We start from the raw sequence: 16,723 nt of genomic DNA, 5'->3' as shown, positions 1-16,723 counted from the left end.
TACAGAATCTGTGTGGCTTGAAAAGGAAAACAAGGAATGGTGATTTCTTTATCTAGTGCATGGAGTTTTGTTTTGGTACTTCATCAAGACAATAATAGCCTTGCAGTCCTATAAGACCTTCTTTGCAGAATTTGTGGCAGCATATGTTAGAATCCAGATTCTATTTACTGAAATAGCAGCACTTTACTAATTGCTGATCTGAAATCTGGGAAACCAGAATTCTGCATTTACTTATGGGAGCCAAAAGTTTCTAAGCAGAAGGAATTCAATGAAAGGAGTCTAGCTTCAAGCACTGATTTTCTGGGAATGAATTTCTGATTTGGAAGCAGTGAGCACATAAATTCCATAAGCTGATTCTGCAGGAAGCATTATTTATGAGACTAAGTTGCAGGAAATGTTAATCTGTCCTCTTTAACATAGATCTGAAGTGAAGCTTTAATCAAACCAGAGAAATGAGAAAAGATTCTGATGCACATCTTTATTGATCTGCTGATGACAGAAATAGAGAAAAGATATGGATAGCATGATATGTTGATTTGTCCGAGACGGCCAAGATTTTAAGTGTGGGGGAGGATATTATTCTTCATGATTTGAGATTGTTTTATCTTTCAAATGCTGGAATTGTTGCTGAAATTGAAGTGGAAAAACAGTGAAAGAAAATTTTTGAAAAATGACACAAGAAAAGAGAGTATCAAGTGGAAGATAGAGTATCAAGATTCTAGGTTTGCCATCAAATTGAAGGAGAGGTTAGTTTGGTCTTTTGAATTGGTTAAAACAAATGGTATTCATCTCTTTTTACATCAAAATGGTCAACTCATCAAGTATACTCCTCTAATACTCTCATTTTCTCATTTTATTCATTTAAGTCTTTTCCTTTGCCACTTCATTCACTTAAATTGTTTTTCTTGATTCCATTTCAATTCTTGTTGATGAAATCCTTTTGATTCATGTATGCTATGTCTATAGTGGTGGAGAATTAGAAAATAAGCAAGCTTATGGTAGTGAAATGTTGTGAGTTGCATTGAGTGAGCTCCACATATATGCAATTTTGAGTGTGAGAGCTAGAATAAGTAAATCCCTTGTGAGATTGCAACTTGCTTAATTTTTCAATTGGATTGAAACTACCATACCTACTGATTATTGTTTGAATGGTATGCATGATTGTTTGTGATCTTTAGATGATCTTAGTTAAATTCTTTTTACTATCTTTTAGATATTGCTAGGGAATTTTCTATGGAGATGATTTTTAGTTCTCTTTACTTTCACGGGACGTTCAAGACTAAGTGTGGGGGATTTGATAACCATGATTTTACTGCATTATTTTGATTCATTTATGCATGGTTTTGATGTTGGTTTCATAGTTTAAATCATGGTTACATTACATTTTTGTGCATTTCATAGATTTTGGACTTAATTGCAAATTATATTATTTTTGGTGTTATTTGATGCTAATATTTGATTCTTATTTTGTAGGCATAAGAGGATCTTAGATTTGGATCTATTTGGACCGGAATTGGGCTCGAATCGGAGTTCAAAAGACAAGATCAAGCTTTGGGTCGATTTGGGCCGTTTATCAAGAATAGGAGAGATCTGAACCATCCGTTGAAGATTTGGCCGATCCAACCTAATGGAGAGCAGATCTAAGCCATTGATGAAGATCCAGAAGTTTTGATCCAGATCTGAGTTCATCCAGCCATTGATCCAGCCGGATTAATCTGGGTCGTTTATTGAAGACTAGGCGGATCTGGGCCATCCAGTAATGATCTGATCGATCCGACCTACGGGAGGGTAGATCCAGACCCTAGATCAACATCAGTACCTTCGGATCAGATTTTGGATGACTTTTCACCATTGATTTAGCCTGGAATAAATCTCAGCCGTCGGTTCAAATCCCAGATCTGATTTAAAAGGGAAGCTACAGTGCTATAGCTTCTTCGTCGATCCCCTTCGCGCAGCTCACTCCCAGCGCGCGTCTTCCAGCGGATTTCGGCCCCGATTCTTCCTCCAATCAATCTCTCACGCTTCAACTTCATTGTAGAGCTTCACGGCAGCTCATCCCGATCATCTGGAGCCTCCGGCGGGTGTTCCCTCCGGCGAATTCTGCGTTTCTGTCCTTCTCTTTTCCCGTGCCAATTTGGAGGTGGTCTTCCAATCGGCGACTCCGATTCCCATCAGCGACGTTCGGCGGTGGTCCTCCGACGTTCCTGAGCTCCATCCGACATCACACCAACATTCATAGCATCATTCCAGATTCAGAGTTGGGAGGTTGCAGAAATCCAGATTTTCGGCCACTCTTGGGGTTTTGGGTTGTTTTAGCTCGCCGAGGGTGGTCCGTCGGTGTAGCTGAGCATTCCTTGAGCTGATACGCTGCTGAAGTTCTCCACTGAGGTCCAAAGTTGGGTGGTCTCAACTTTGGCACTCTTGTGTGATGGCAAGAGTGTGAAACTTGTATGGATTGGCTGTGAGTTGGATTGGTTAGGATTTATTTCATTTTTTTTAGTGTTTTATTAGTGTTCTTATCATTGCAATTTAGCATTTCTTTGTTTTGTTGAAGTTTAATTCATGTTTGGTAGTTGTTTAATTCTTGTTTGTTGCTTGGTTAAGTGTTTAGAGTTTAAATTCAAGCTAGGGTTTTAATTGGTGTTGTAGATCAGATTTATTTGCATCTTGTATTTCATTCCTTAGTTTAAGAGTGTGTCAATGATTTAATCTCAATGTAGGAGTGACAATGCGTTAAGGTTTGATTGTTGGCACATAGGTAGGTTTTAGTTATGCTTTAGATTAATTTCTTTACTGCTATATTTCACTTTTGTTAGATTTAGATTCAAAGCATTTAAAACCCCCAACTCCATTTTTATATCGAAAACCCCAAAAATAGGAATAAAAAATACAATCCTAGATTACATATCATCGTTGGTTCCTCGAGAGCGATCCTGGGCTCATTACTACAACATTATTGCGAAATTAAGGGGTTCAGTGAATATATACATTTACTAATTTGATAAGCGGATGTGACAGATTCGCTTACATCACTCACCACTCTCGATTTACGATACACCCAGGCGGAACCCGCATGTATCGAGATTTAAGGTGTTCCTATTGGTGGAACGACATGAAGAAAGGCATCGCGAAGATTGTAGCTAGATGTCTAGTCTATCAGGAGGTGAAGGCTGAGCACCAGAGACCTGCTAGATTACTTCAGAGGATTCCGATTCCAGAATGGAAATGGGAGCACATCACCATGAATTTTGTGGTGGGGTTGCCTAGGACACGACGAGTCCATGATGGGATTTGGGTGATCATTGACCGATTAACCAAATATGCACATTATTTAGCGATCCGAAAGATTGATTCTCTGAATCGATTGGCGGGGCTATATTATCGGGAGATCATCAGATTGCATGGTGTTCCTTTGAGCATTATATCGAATAGAGACCCACGATTCACATCCCGATTCTGACAGAGTCTGCAGTAGGCTTCGGGCACACAACTCTGATTCAGCACGGCATTCCATTCGCAGACAGATGGACAGTTAGAGCGGATCATCCAGACATTAGAGGATTTGCTGAGATCTTGCGTTATGGATTTTGGAGGCAGCTGGGAGGACCACCTGCCATTAGTAGAGTTCGCCTACAACAATAGCTATCATTCAGTTATCCAAATGACACTGTTTGAAGTGTTGTATGGTAGACCTTGTCGGACACCAACTCTCTGGGAGGAGGTTGGGGAGGCCCAGCTGCTAGGACCACAGAGAGCTCAACAGGAGGCAGAGTTGGTCTACACTATCAAACGGAGAATGTCCCAGGCGCAGGACCATCATAAGAGTTATGCTGATTGAAGATGTAGACCCCTGGAGTTCTTTACTGGCGACCATGTATTTCTGAGAGTCTCACCCATGAAAGGGGTGAAGAGATTTAGCCTCCGGGGTAAGCTAGCTCCATGATACATTGGGTCTTTTCAGATCTTGAAAAGGATTGGAGTAATAGCTTATCGTCTAGTGCTACCACCGGCTCTGGCAGACATTCATGATGTATTCCATGTGTCTATGCTGAGGAGATACATAGCCGACCCAGCACATGTTCTGTCAGATATACCAGTTCCTATTTAGCTTGACATTACCTACGAGGAGATTTCGGTACGAATTCTGGACCACAAAGAGCGTTAGCTGCGGAACAAGACAATTCAGTTGGTTAAAGTCGGATGGCAGTATCATTCTGACAAGGAGGCTACTTGGGAGCTTGAGGATACGATCCGAGCTCGATACTCCCATCTTTTCACTTGAGGTATGTGGGTTAATTTCCGTTCAACATTTATACTGTTTAGCTATAGCTAGTACTTACTGATGATAAATAATGAAAATTTGGAGATCAAATTTTTATTAGTGGAGGAAAATGTAAACTACTACACCTAAATATAACTTTAAGGAAATTTTTAAGAATTTTTAGAAATTTTCTGAGAAATTTTCGGAGCTCGTATGACGAGTTTAAGGGGGGCAATTATTGGGCCATGGGAAAGCCTGTTTAAGATACCCATTTAAACGAGGAAAAATTTTGTTTTTTTTCCTTTTTCCTTTTCTTTTTCTTCCCCCATCGCTGAACCCCTCACCCGAGCGCCCGAATCCCTTCCTCTTCCCCCTTCGCTGTCATGCCCTATTTCTCCCCTCGCCGAACCCATACTCTCCTCTTCTCATCGCTGCACCATCTTCTCCTCTTCCCCAACCCGACGCAAAACCGAGACTCCTCCCCTTCCTCTTGACTCTGCCCGACTCTTCTCTCCCGACGATATCGCACGATTGTCGACCACCTCTTCCCTAGACGCAGCCAGCGCCGTCGCATCCGACCACCGAACCGGGCTACTTCAGCCATGTTGTGCCCCAACCCCCTGTTGGAGCAATCTGGGTACCCTAGGTGTTGATGTTTGGGTAAAGGTTTAAGTTAGGTTTATTGTTGTATTTGATATGCATTGTGAGTGTGCAGGATACAGGTACAACATGAAAAGTCCAAGTGTGATCTTGGCAAAGGAAGAAAGTCCAAGGATGGGTCTTGGCGGTGTAAGTCCAAGCATGTAGTCTTGGCAACGTAAGTCCAAGTGTGACTTGGCAATGGATGAAGTCTCAGAGGAGCGACCTCTTGGCAAAGGAAGACTCGACAACAATGACAAGGCCGATGGAAGCTCCAGAAGGTAAGACGTGAAGGATGGGGAGGCATCCGAGGGACGCAAGGCTGATGGAGGAGGCTAGAAGGCTAGGTCTAGGTTGGTCGGGCGAGGATGAGTGTTGAGCGAATGTACTCGGGGGTCAAATCCTAGACTCTAGGGTTACTGTAGCAGTAATGTAGCGTTACTGTAGCAGTACTGTAGCAGTCGACTGCATGTTTTAGTAGTCGACTGGTACAGTCGACCACGCAGTCGACTGGGTGCGAACAGAATGGTTCTGTTCGTTCGGTTAGTGTGGAGCAGTAGACTGCATGTTTTGGCAGTCGACTGGTATCGAGCCATTGGGATGTAACAGTCGAATTTCCATGAAGGACAGTCGACTCCATGTTTTGCCAGTCGACTGGTAGGCGGGGTTTTCCAACCCATGGACTATATAACCAAGCATTGGAAGCTTGGTTAAAGTTGATGAAATTAGTGGTGGTTAACCTTAATTAGAGTCTCCTAGTGCCCAAGTGATCTAGCGTGGTTGTACAAGGTTGTGGCGAGGTTTCTCCACCCACAAGGAGCTACACGAGCTAGCCGGAGGTTTTTCGGGGAGTCATCCACCGACGGATCGGGATCGTCCACCTTACGGACAGCCGTGGAGTAGAAGCTTCATCTCCAAACCACGTTACACAATGTGTCATTGGGTTTGCTTCTTGTTTATTGTTTTCTAGGGTTAGCTTTCCTTTTGTTTGTTAGTATTTTTATTTTTGCTATGCACTAACAAGCGTAGGAAGCGACGATTTGGGTGAGACGCTATTCACCCCCGCTAGCGAACGTCTTCTCCTCTTCCCCAACCCGACGCGAAACTGAGACTCCTCCCCTTCCTCTTGACTCTGCCCTGACTCTTCTCTCCCGACAATACCGCACGATTGCCGGCCACCTCTGCCCCAAACGCAGTCGGCACCATCGCATTCGACCACCGGACCGAGTTACTTCAGCCATGTTGTGCCCCAGCCCCCAACCACCGTTGACCATTTCTGGTCTTTCCGATCAGAGGTGCCACCTCTGCACGAGGCGACCTTCGGCCAAAGGAGGAGGGTCTGAGCCCTAGGTTTGGTCTCCCTCCTCCTGTGCGCTGGTGTTGAGGTATTACCGTCGATCTTCCTCTTTGTTTGTCGACGAGGACGTATCATGCCCTAGCTGTGATCTTGGAGGTAAGCAATTAAATCTAGCTATGGATTTCGGGCTTAGATCTCTGTGTAGTATTGATCTGGGCGTTTGGTTGGGAGGCAGTAGGTGCGATTGATTCCGGTCACCTTTGTCATCAACAGGAGATAATCTCCTTCGCCAGATTCATGATTACCACCGATGATTGAAGAGGAAGAGGTAAGGGAAGCTATTTTTGTTGTTGGATTGTAGTGGTGAAAAGATTTCTTGGTTGACTTCTTTATCTCTTTGATCCGAGTAGTGAGGTGGTTTCTAGCAGCTACTCCTTCTCGTCAGCAACATCTCTGGTCGTGGATCAATAGCAATGGCTATGAGATTAGGTATGGAATAGATTATTGAACTTTGTTATAGATTAACTAGGTTGATTTACTCCATGGATTTAATAATGGATTAATTGAGGTTACACTAGCTTAACTCTAGGTTAAGTGGTGAATTATATTAGAAATACCTAATCGATAGTTAGGGTTAACGAATAGGGTATTCCCTAACAAATTTTTGGACCTTATTTAGCTATTTTAATTCACAGAAACTTAGGTAAATAAAATACTTGGTTACAGGACTTTGATTTGCGACGAGCTGCCTTACGTGGGATTTCTTTTGCCACGCGCTATTTTGAGGCGGGTACCTTGACTTATCTTTTAGATATTGTCATTTGATATGCATAGTGGATTTTTAATGAGTAGTAATAATTATATTATATCTGCATCGGTATGTCATTGCTTGATTCCTTCAGCATGCTTATTTATTACCTATTTTGCATCCATCACCCTCTTGATTATTTATACTCATAGAGCTAGTGACATACCATGCCTTATGATATACCAGACAAGACATTTACCATATCTGATACGTGTACCTAGATCATCTTATTCGAGCCATTTATTTTTGGTACATGTTTTATGGAGGTAGATATGGTCAGGATTTTCATGCTTAGTATCATGCACCATCTCGCATGATTACATACTAAGCGATTGTCGTCTCCATTATTGTTGAGTACATCGTCAGTTATATGGATTTGCACACACAACCACTCATAGGTTAGTGGTTTTTATTCAGGCAGGGTGTGTTGCAGCAAGTTGCTCTGTCAGTGCTCGGCTAGTCCACTCATGGGTAGCGTGACGCAGAGTGATAGTAGGACAGGGATCCCTCCTCTGGACTGGCTTAGGGAGATGAGAGCATTGAGCTCCTCCACTTATGATTTGGGGTAGGAGGATAGGTGTACTCTGACAGCATCCTGTCCACTCGGTCACTCAGGAGCAGTGATGGCAGAGTGCACAGTTGTCACAACCCTACCCACTCGGTCTCTCCATCGTGTGTGAGATGGCTGACTGAAGTCATGGGTGATCAGGACATGTCATTTGCATCATATGCATGATTGTATTTATTGCTTGTGTTTGCTGCACTTTATTTGTTGTATATTTGGTGGATACATATGATTGACATGCATACAGGAGATATGACATTTTCGGTCTGACAACCGTATTATTTTGATAGGAGGTCCTGGTAAGTATAGCTTCTCCCATTTCCTTCAGTTTTGCATTTTCCATTATTATTCCAGAAGACTGTACGCATAATTGTTACTATTGGTTATTTTCTACTATACATATCAGCTTGGTATCCGCTGAGTGTTGACTCATCTCGTTGATATATTTTTTATTTTCAAGTTGAAGCTGTCAGGAGGTTCCAGTCGCTAGTCCCCACTAGGTGTCGAGGTGATTTTATATTATCGGACTTGTGTTTCCTTGATAGTGAACTACATACTTGTTTTTGGATTTTTCGGGCCGCAAAAATCGTTTTTTGCGTTGCGGAAACCCCGAATCCCATGCCACCGGATCCGTGTGAAGTTATAAAACAAAAAAAATTTCTACGTGTATGAGTTTCTCTAACCTAGATCTACACTAGATCTACAAAGAAAAAGGATTGCCCTTGATGTGAAGCCCTTCGCGTATCCCGCTCGTCTAAGGTTCGCCGGATCTCAAGGTTGTTAAGTGTACAACCCTCTATGTGTATCCACACGAACAAATCAATGGAGAGAACCTCTAAAGATGTGCTAGCAACATTAGAGGATCAGCAATGGTGGAGGAGAGGGAGAGAAGAAAGGTAGAGAGGAAGAAGAAGGAGGTTACCAAAACAAAATGAAACTCACACTTGTGCTAAAGTGGTCGGCCACATTGAAAAGAGGTTATATACCTCCATGGGATATCAAGAGTAACAACTCTTGATCTCCCTCATGAGTTGGCACACACATGTGCTAACCTTGATGATGTGGAACATCATCATTGGCCACTTAATGCCAACTCACAAATGAGGTGGCAATGGTCAAGTCAAACTTGACCTTTCATCTTCCTCTCAAGTCAAGTCAAACTTGACCACTTCTCTCCCATGGTTGATCGAATCTAACCATTGGTTCAAGTCAATTTTAATTTAATGAATCTCTATTCATTAAATTAAATTGGCTCAATAAGTCTAAGTCCAAATTAGACTCATTTAACACATGAACCAAATTAAGTCAAACTCAATTAGTTTACTTTGGATTACTCTTAATCCAATTTGGTTCGTCACATGAACCTAATCCTCTTGGTTCATCATATGAACCTAATCTCCATCTAATTGCCCTTTGTGTGTGACCCTATAGGTTCTTGTAACGTTGGCAATGCTCCTAAACCTATTTAGAAGCATAAGTAATGAGCGGTATCTAGCAACACATCATTATTACCCAAGTTACAAGAATGTTGAGATCCAACATCACCTTGTGACTACTAATTGTGACCCCTCACAATATATGACAAGTGTCCTTCTATCCTTGACATCTAGATTGATCGATGTGAGGCATAGACCGTGTCATCCTCTAATCAATCTAAATCTTGAACTCTAAGTAGACTCACTCAATCAAATGAGCTCAACATCTCATATTGACTCATTTGGGCATGGCCATGCACTTAGTGGTCTCACTCTATCAAGAATATCGATGTCACTCCCGTCATATAGGAGGGATAGATCCCATCTACATCACTCACATCCCTCCGCATAATTTGTTACATACCCAGTAATCGTCTTTATAGTCCACCCAGTTACGGGTGACGTTTGACGAAGCCAAAGTATGTAACTCCTTATGTAGGGAACCATGGTGACTTCAGGTCCAAGGACTAATAGTCATACTAATAGCCACATGAGAAAGTATATGACACTCATATAACGATCCATGATACTTTCTCATGACGGGTCATTGAGTATACATTCTCCAATGCAGACCCATGTGTCAACTTGATATCTCCATATCCATGACTTGTGAGATCAAGTCATCGAGTTGACCTATATGCTAGTCTCGTCGCATTAACATTGTCCTTGAATGCTAATACTTGAATAGGAATTATTAATAGTAGTGTTCTCTATATCATTTCACTATCGATTCAATTAACCGATTGATATAGGTAAGAACCTTCTACTCAATGACGCTATTATACTTAGTTATTTGGTACCAATACAAGTAAGCATAATAACCAAAAACAAATGCCTTTATATATATAAGAATATGATACAATCAGTCCATACAACAATCATCAAATGATTGGCTCTAGGGCTCTAACTAACACTTGTGATGTATGTGTGTTGCACTTTGGATTTTATATCGTGCTTCGGGTATGATGCCCATGTTTCCGCTGCGAAGGTTTTTCGTTGTGTTGTGTTTTCCTTGTTGTAGTGGAGTAGAATTTTACCATTATAACTGCGTGGTTGTGTCAGCCGGAGGTTGAATTGTATAAACTACGTGGAATGCTGATCTTATTTCATTATATATGTTCTAGTCATGTTGACCGAGGTTTGTGAACCCTGAGGGCTTTGTAGATGAGTTTCAGATTGTTACCCGTAGAGGGGAGATGCTGTTGAAATTTTCTCGGTAGAGACTCCCCGGAGCGTGACAATTTATTTGGTATCAGAGCAAGTTTATGATGCCTGTTTTTCATGTTCTGGATTTTTGAGTTAATCTGATACCAAATTATTTGGTATCAGAGCAAGTTTACGATGCCTATTTTTGTGTTCTAGATTTTTGAGTTAATTTGATAACAAATTATTTGGTATCAGAGCCAGTTTGAGATGTCTGTTTTTCATATTCTGGATTTTTGAGTGAATATGATACCAATTTATTTAGTATCAGAGCAGGTTTGAGATGTCTATTTTTCATGTTTTAGATTTTTGAGTTAATATGATATCAATTTATTTGGTATCAGAGCCTAGTGTTTTACGAGTCAATCTGGGTAATTTTCAAATTTATATGGATTTCCGTCGACTTTTATGTTCGAAAGTCCGAGGTATTTTTTAGACAAGGTTATAATTGGGGACTTGGTAGCGACGGAATATCTCCAGACGGTAAATAGGTACGATGATTACTTTTGGTACTTGTAGTAATATTTGGGTAATAATTTAACAGATATGATGAGATCTACACGTGTTCCCGCTTCGAGACATGGTCCAGGACGTCCACGCAAGAGGACATTGGAATCCCTGGCGACGGAGTCGCTAGAGATGTCTACAAGTGTTGAGCCTGTCGATCAGGGACAGACTCCACATGGTACTGCGGACGCGTCGAGCTCTCAGACTCCGATGGTTTCAGAGGTACCTACCCCAACCATAGCCGTCGTACCTACTCCTATAGTATTCACAATGCCACCAGCGCTGCCACCTGCGGCATATCCGGTACCTCCTCCAGCCATGCCTACGACATATCTGGCACCTCCTCCAGCTGTGCCTACGGCGTATCCGGCACCTCCTCCAGTAGTACCTGCTGCTGTGTACTCGGCACATGCACCGGTAGCACCAGTTACACCTACCACACCTCCAATCGCTCCTGCTTATATTGACCCTGCAGTGCCACCTGTGGTACCGGCGACTTATGCAGCAACATTAGGGATACCTCCCCCGACCTATCGAGCGGTACCACCTGTAGTACCAGCTCCAGTGGTTCTGCCAGTTCCCGCAGCAGTCCTTACTCACCTTACTGATATAGTTGCGGTACGAGCTTGGATCCCAGCTTTGGCAGAGTTAATGAAAAGTCGATTCACACTATTCCGTGGAGAGACCGATCCGAGTGTGGCTCAGTCTTGGATAGAGACTATGGAGCGGACCTTCTTCTATATGGCTTACTCCGAGTGGGAGGAAGCAGAGTTGGCTGCTTTCCTCGGTGTCGCGAACCAGGTGGAAAGTCTGGATGGGTCATGGAGCGGGCGTCCAATGGAAAGACCTGAAGACTCGGACGCTGAGCAAAAGTCCAGTCGGTCTGGAGGACCAGACTGGTAACAGGTATTGTAAGATACCGCAAGATTAAATAATAAATATTATTGGACGAAAAATCTTATTGTATTTTTCAGGAAATTTTAGAAATTTTTCGGGATTTAAACGGAGTCCGTATGACTCGTTTTAAAGGGATGAATTCGGGGTACAGTGGAAGCCGGTGTGGAATACGTGGGAGTTGATTTGGGAATGGACTTAAACTTTAATAAATTAAACTTAGGTTTAAATTTCCGATTCCCTTAACTTTTTCCCCCGATCCTTATTCTTTCTCCTCAATTCTCTCTGCCCGAAACCTTTCTCCGACGATTTCTCGCCTCACCGACAGCGAGCTCGCGACCACCGGCCATCTTCCTTCACAAGAGGCTAGGGCAGCGACTCCATTAGGCTGCGTGTAAGCGGTTGATGCTCTCCCTCTTGTGATTTCTCTCTCGGTCGATCATTGATCGCCGACGCCAACAGAGGGTGGGCTCTTCCACGATGCCGACGCCACAGGGAGTTGATCGCCGACGGCTGAGCGTCCTTCTCCTCCATCGATGGAGTTCGTCGGGCGGTCGTTCTTCCACTTGAATCGTCGCTTCTGCGTGGGCAATCCCTCAGTGGAGGGAGGGGAGACTCGAACCCTAGCCGGCGATCCACCGTTGTACCTTGTGTGCCGTGGCTCCGACCAGCAGATCTCTTCCTCCATAGCAGATTATTGTCAGGGACCAGACCTTCTCCTTTGATGGGCGCTCGATTCCGATTCTTGGTTGTCGGTGGCTAACTGTAGCCATCGAATCCTCTACTCCGGCTAGTGTCAGATCTTCCCTTCTGTTCTGTTCTCTAGGGTTAGTGTCAGATCTTCCCTTCTGTTCTGTAGTGAAGCTCCCAGGCAGAGTCCCCTAAAAATCACAGCCACCAGGTCTTCTACTTCAAACCGATGTTGAGTTCCTCTCTTGATCTTGCTGGCAGCAGAGCCTACTATGCCCTAACCTTGGATCCATCGCTCAGGTTGGCTCGCCATCACAGTGGCATTTGAGCTCTATTGGAGAGGCATCTGTGGATTGTGTTCAAAGCGTATGATCTCATATTTTGTATTGGGATGTTGTGATTGTTACTAGTTCTTTTCTTTGTGATCAGAATGGCAGTGAGTAGTGATCCTACTTTAGCTGAGGATTTAAAGAAGGAGGCTATTATGGCTTTGGGTGGCAGCCGGAAGAGTGGGGGGCTTGTTGAAGAAGCTGAGCTATAGGGTATGTGGTTTACTCATGATGGCTATTGGTGTAAGTTTTCTTGGATTAAATTGAAGTATGTAAAAGAAGAGTTTGGATCGATTTAGATTGGTTGATAGTTGATACATTGATTTTAGATCCTTAGTTTTGTCTCGTATCCTGTATTTGTAGGATTCAACTTAGATGTGATATTCTGGATTTATTGAAGATGGTTGACATGATCTGCGTATAAAGGCGGGTATTTCTTCCTTGGCCTCTATGTAGACTTTCTTGTACTTAGTGCATGGTTATTATTGGATGAATTAGGTTGCTTTATCTTATATCATGATCGGTTACTGTTTTTCCTGCATGATACTTATGCTTGACCCTTGTGATGATCTATTTAATTCATATACAGTCTCCACTCTTGATATCTACTCTATTGTGATTACACGTATATAGTATGTCTTGTAGGGATTGTCGGGTTGTTGGTATTACCATGCTGATTGGGTATATGATGTGGACTGTACATAGGTGGTATGTGTTATAAGAGTCATCTTGTTGACCGTGCATTTACATGTGGTGTGTACATACATATTTGTCATGTGCTTTTGGAGGAGTTGTGTTGATTGTATGTTTGGGGTATATACACCTGTCTGTTGTGTTTTACTGGAGGATACATGTTGATTGTACTTATATTTTGTGTACATGTGTCTGGTGGGATCATTGGAGATTTTTGGTTGATGATACATGTGTAGTGTGTACATATGTTTGGTGGGATACGTGGAGGTATCATGACAATTATATTCATGTTGGAGGTATTTATGAGGTTTGGGGTGTTGCATGGATGATGATTATATATATATATATATATATATCATGTTCATCATTCATTGCATCTGATAACTATTGTCTCCCTTGTGGCTGAGAGAGTCATCGGTTTGGTTTAGCGCCGCACACTCGGCCATTCATGGGTAGTGGTAGCTGGAGCAGTTGCCGCTCGTCCTGTCGTGCCACCCGGCCACGAGGTTTAGTGAGATCCGGCGTTGTGAGCAGTCAGGGACCCTGATGCTATGTAGCTAGATAGCTACCAATGGACTGTCCGCCTCGACCATATATAGTGGGCTGGAGGGTAGTACAGTTGTCACGGACCCAAGCCTCTCGGTCATACTAGGGTCGTGGTATCTGGAGAGGTGTCGGGGTGACCATGGAGCATGCATACGCAGTTATTATTCTTGCATTTGATGCGCGGTGCATCTGCATTTGCATACATGCCTAGTAGGTACTAGTTGCATGTGATTGTCGTTATTGCACTTGATTGAGATATGATTGTTGCATTTGGTTGTCATGCTGCATACATGCCATTTATTTTACATGTATATGTAGTCGTATTTATATTGCACAGGTGTCACGGGTATATCTGTTGCAGATCCGGTGAGTTTACTGATCATTGTACCATGTGTCAATTCCAGATTGGGTATGTATCTGTTATTATGTTAGTTGTGGTTTGTATAGTTTATTATGTCAGTTATGTTTAGGTGCATTGATTATGATAGTATGATCATGTTCTTTATTCCCTACTGAGACTGTATACTTGTGATCTCCATGTTTGTTTCTGGACCATGCACTATCTTGTCTATTACCCGCTGAGTTACCTATACTCACCACCGCATGTATACATTTATGTTTTCAGGTAGCTTGTAGATGGTTGATGTCGCTCGGGGTATCATGTTTGTCGGGTCCTACGTCACATCCGAAGATCGTGCTTGTTTTCTTTTGTATATTCTTTTATTATTTTTGGCATTGTATTTGTGTATAGTCATGTGGCTATCTTATGGTTTTGGTGTTGTATTTGTGTTTAAGCCGTGCCGGCATGCATTGTATTTATTTGGGTTGTGTGGGCTTTCCTTCGTTTTTCCGCTGTGTTTTAGTACAGCCGTGTGGACTGTTTTATATATAACTGCGTGGTTGTGATTGTTTCATTCCAGCCGAGTGGACTGTTATTATAACTGCGTGGTTGTGTATATAAATATTCCAGCCGCATGTGGCTGATGTATTTTGCTTGTATGAATGCTTCAGATTGTCACCGGTACAGGGGAGATGCTGCCGGATTTTTTTCCTGGCAGAGACTCCTTTGGGAGCGTGACAGGTATACTCTCCTGAGTGGAGTAGGTAAGGACGCGTTCCCTGCTGAGGGAACAGTAGGCGTCGATTCGACCTAGGGTTTTCGGTCGAAAATCCAAAGTTAAAACCAGACAATCCGGTGATTGTCAGACTTTTATATTCATGTTATTATTATGTGCTAACTTTGTGTTGCAGAGTATTTTTGGGTCTAGCATATCTTGCAGGGACAAAGGAGCAATCTTTGCCTCAGATGAACAGTACCCAAGGCGCCATCCATGGAGCTTGGAGGCGACTCGGGTGCAAAGGCTGAGGAGTGCACGCAGTGAAGCTGGAGGCACCCTCATGGAGTGCTGAGGCACCTCGGACGACATTGAAGGTGCCCTCCAGGAGGTTGGAGGCGACCTCATGTGGATAGAGGAAGACAGTTTCGGAGCTGATCCACGCTACGGATCCAACGGTGATGGAGGCGCCCTCAAGTGGATAGACGAAGACGATTTCAGAGCTGATCCACGCTACGGATCCAACGGTGATGGAGGCGCCCTGAAGGGGCTTGAAGGCACCCTCAACAACCTTTATAAGGCAGTCTTGACCAGCAACATGAAGGCACCCGACTAGAATAAAGTTTTATCCCAAATATGTTGCGTAGCCATTTAAGAGATGATAAGGGTTGCCACGCTGGTGGTGCCTGCAGAGGGTCAGGGCGCTCGGACCGTGCCATGTTAGCAAATAGTCATTTTCAACCAGTGGACTATAAATAGTGCCCTGGTCTTTTCCTTTTCAAATAAAACACTCTGTACTTCAATTCTCTTTCTATTTTTCGTTTACGAGCCTAATTTCTATGTACAAGGCTTCTCCACCTCCAACATTTTGTTCGAGAAGGAGATCTTCATAGTGAGCTCATTTTCCTTGGAGTAGCAATCCTTTGATTGCCAATAAAGTAAATTGATTATCTCGTACTTTTCTTTTATTCTGTAATATTCCTTTAAGTGTGTAAATATTTTAAAACCCGATCGAGTTTAGAAAGGTATTTTGTTTTTTTTATTGTGTAGGGCAATTCACCCCCTCTTGACGGCCGCAAGGGACCAACAAACATCATATGTTAAGAGTTTGAGACTCTTATACACATGTACGAGTAATTTGAATTCACAGAACGATGAAGTATTACTTGGGCTAGGTGTGACATAGTCAGCCTAGTGGGGGCAGACACATAGACCATATCTTGAACCAAGTGGGTATAAGATGAGTGAGAAGAATGAGGCACGACTCAATGTAGCTACTGAAGGGTTCAAAATTAGTTTTGAGATCAATTGTGATTTTTTGATTAATTGAGGATCATAATGTACTACTAAGTATCATTCATGATCGTTCTATAATTAATTAATTAATTATGGACAACCAAGATAAACTGAGAATCTATTGGGTAACACGCACTATGAATCTCTAAAAGACGTAAAATAAGTTAGAAAATAGGATTCTCATATCAAGAGATAAATATTTAGTTGAACCATATATAAGATAAATATGGAAATATTTTTCGAAACGGAAGTATGGATGGGTCACATCTCTTATGGAAGAGTTGGACTCTATTTGGTTTAGTCATGAACCAATTTGGTTTAACCATGAACCAACTTGATTTAGTTGTGAACCAAACCAAGCGTTTAATGGGCTAATTTTTGGTTAAGACATAATGGGTTGGATTTAGGATTTCTAATCCAACTCATTAAAAGGACTATATATTAATATGGTTAAGAGAAAATTAA

The sequence above is a fragment of the Zingiber officinale genome, chromosome 5A (genome assembly GCF_018446385.1).
Source record: "Zingiber officinale cultivar Zhangliang chromosome 5A, Zo_v1.1, whole genome shotgun sequence".
Classification (NCBI taxonomy): Eukaryota; Viridiplantae; Streptophyta; class Magnoliopsida; order Zingiberales; family Zingiberaceae; genus Zingiber; species Zingiber officinale.
The sequence above is the reverse complement of the archived record's forward strand: the minus strand, read 5'-3'. Positions refer to the sequence as shown.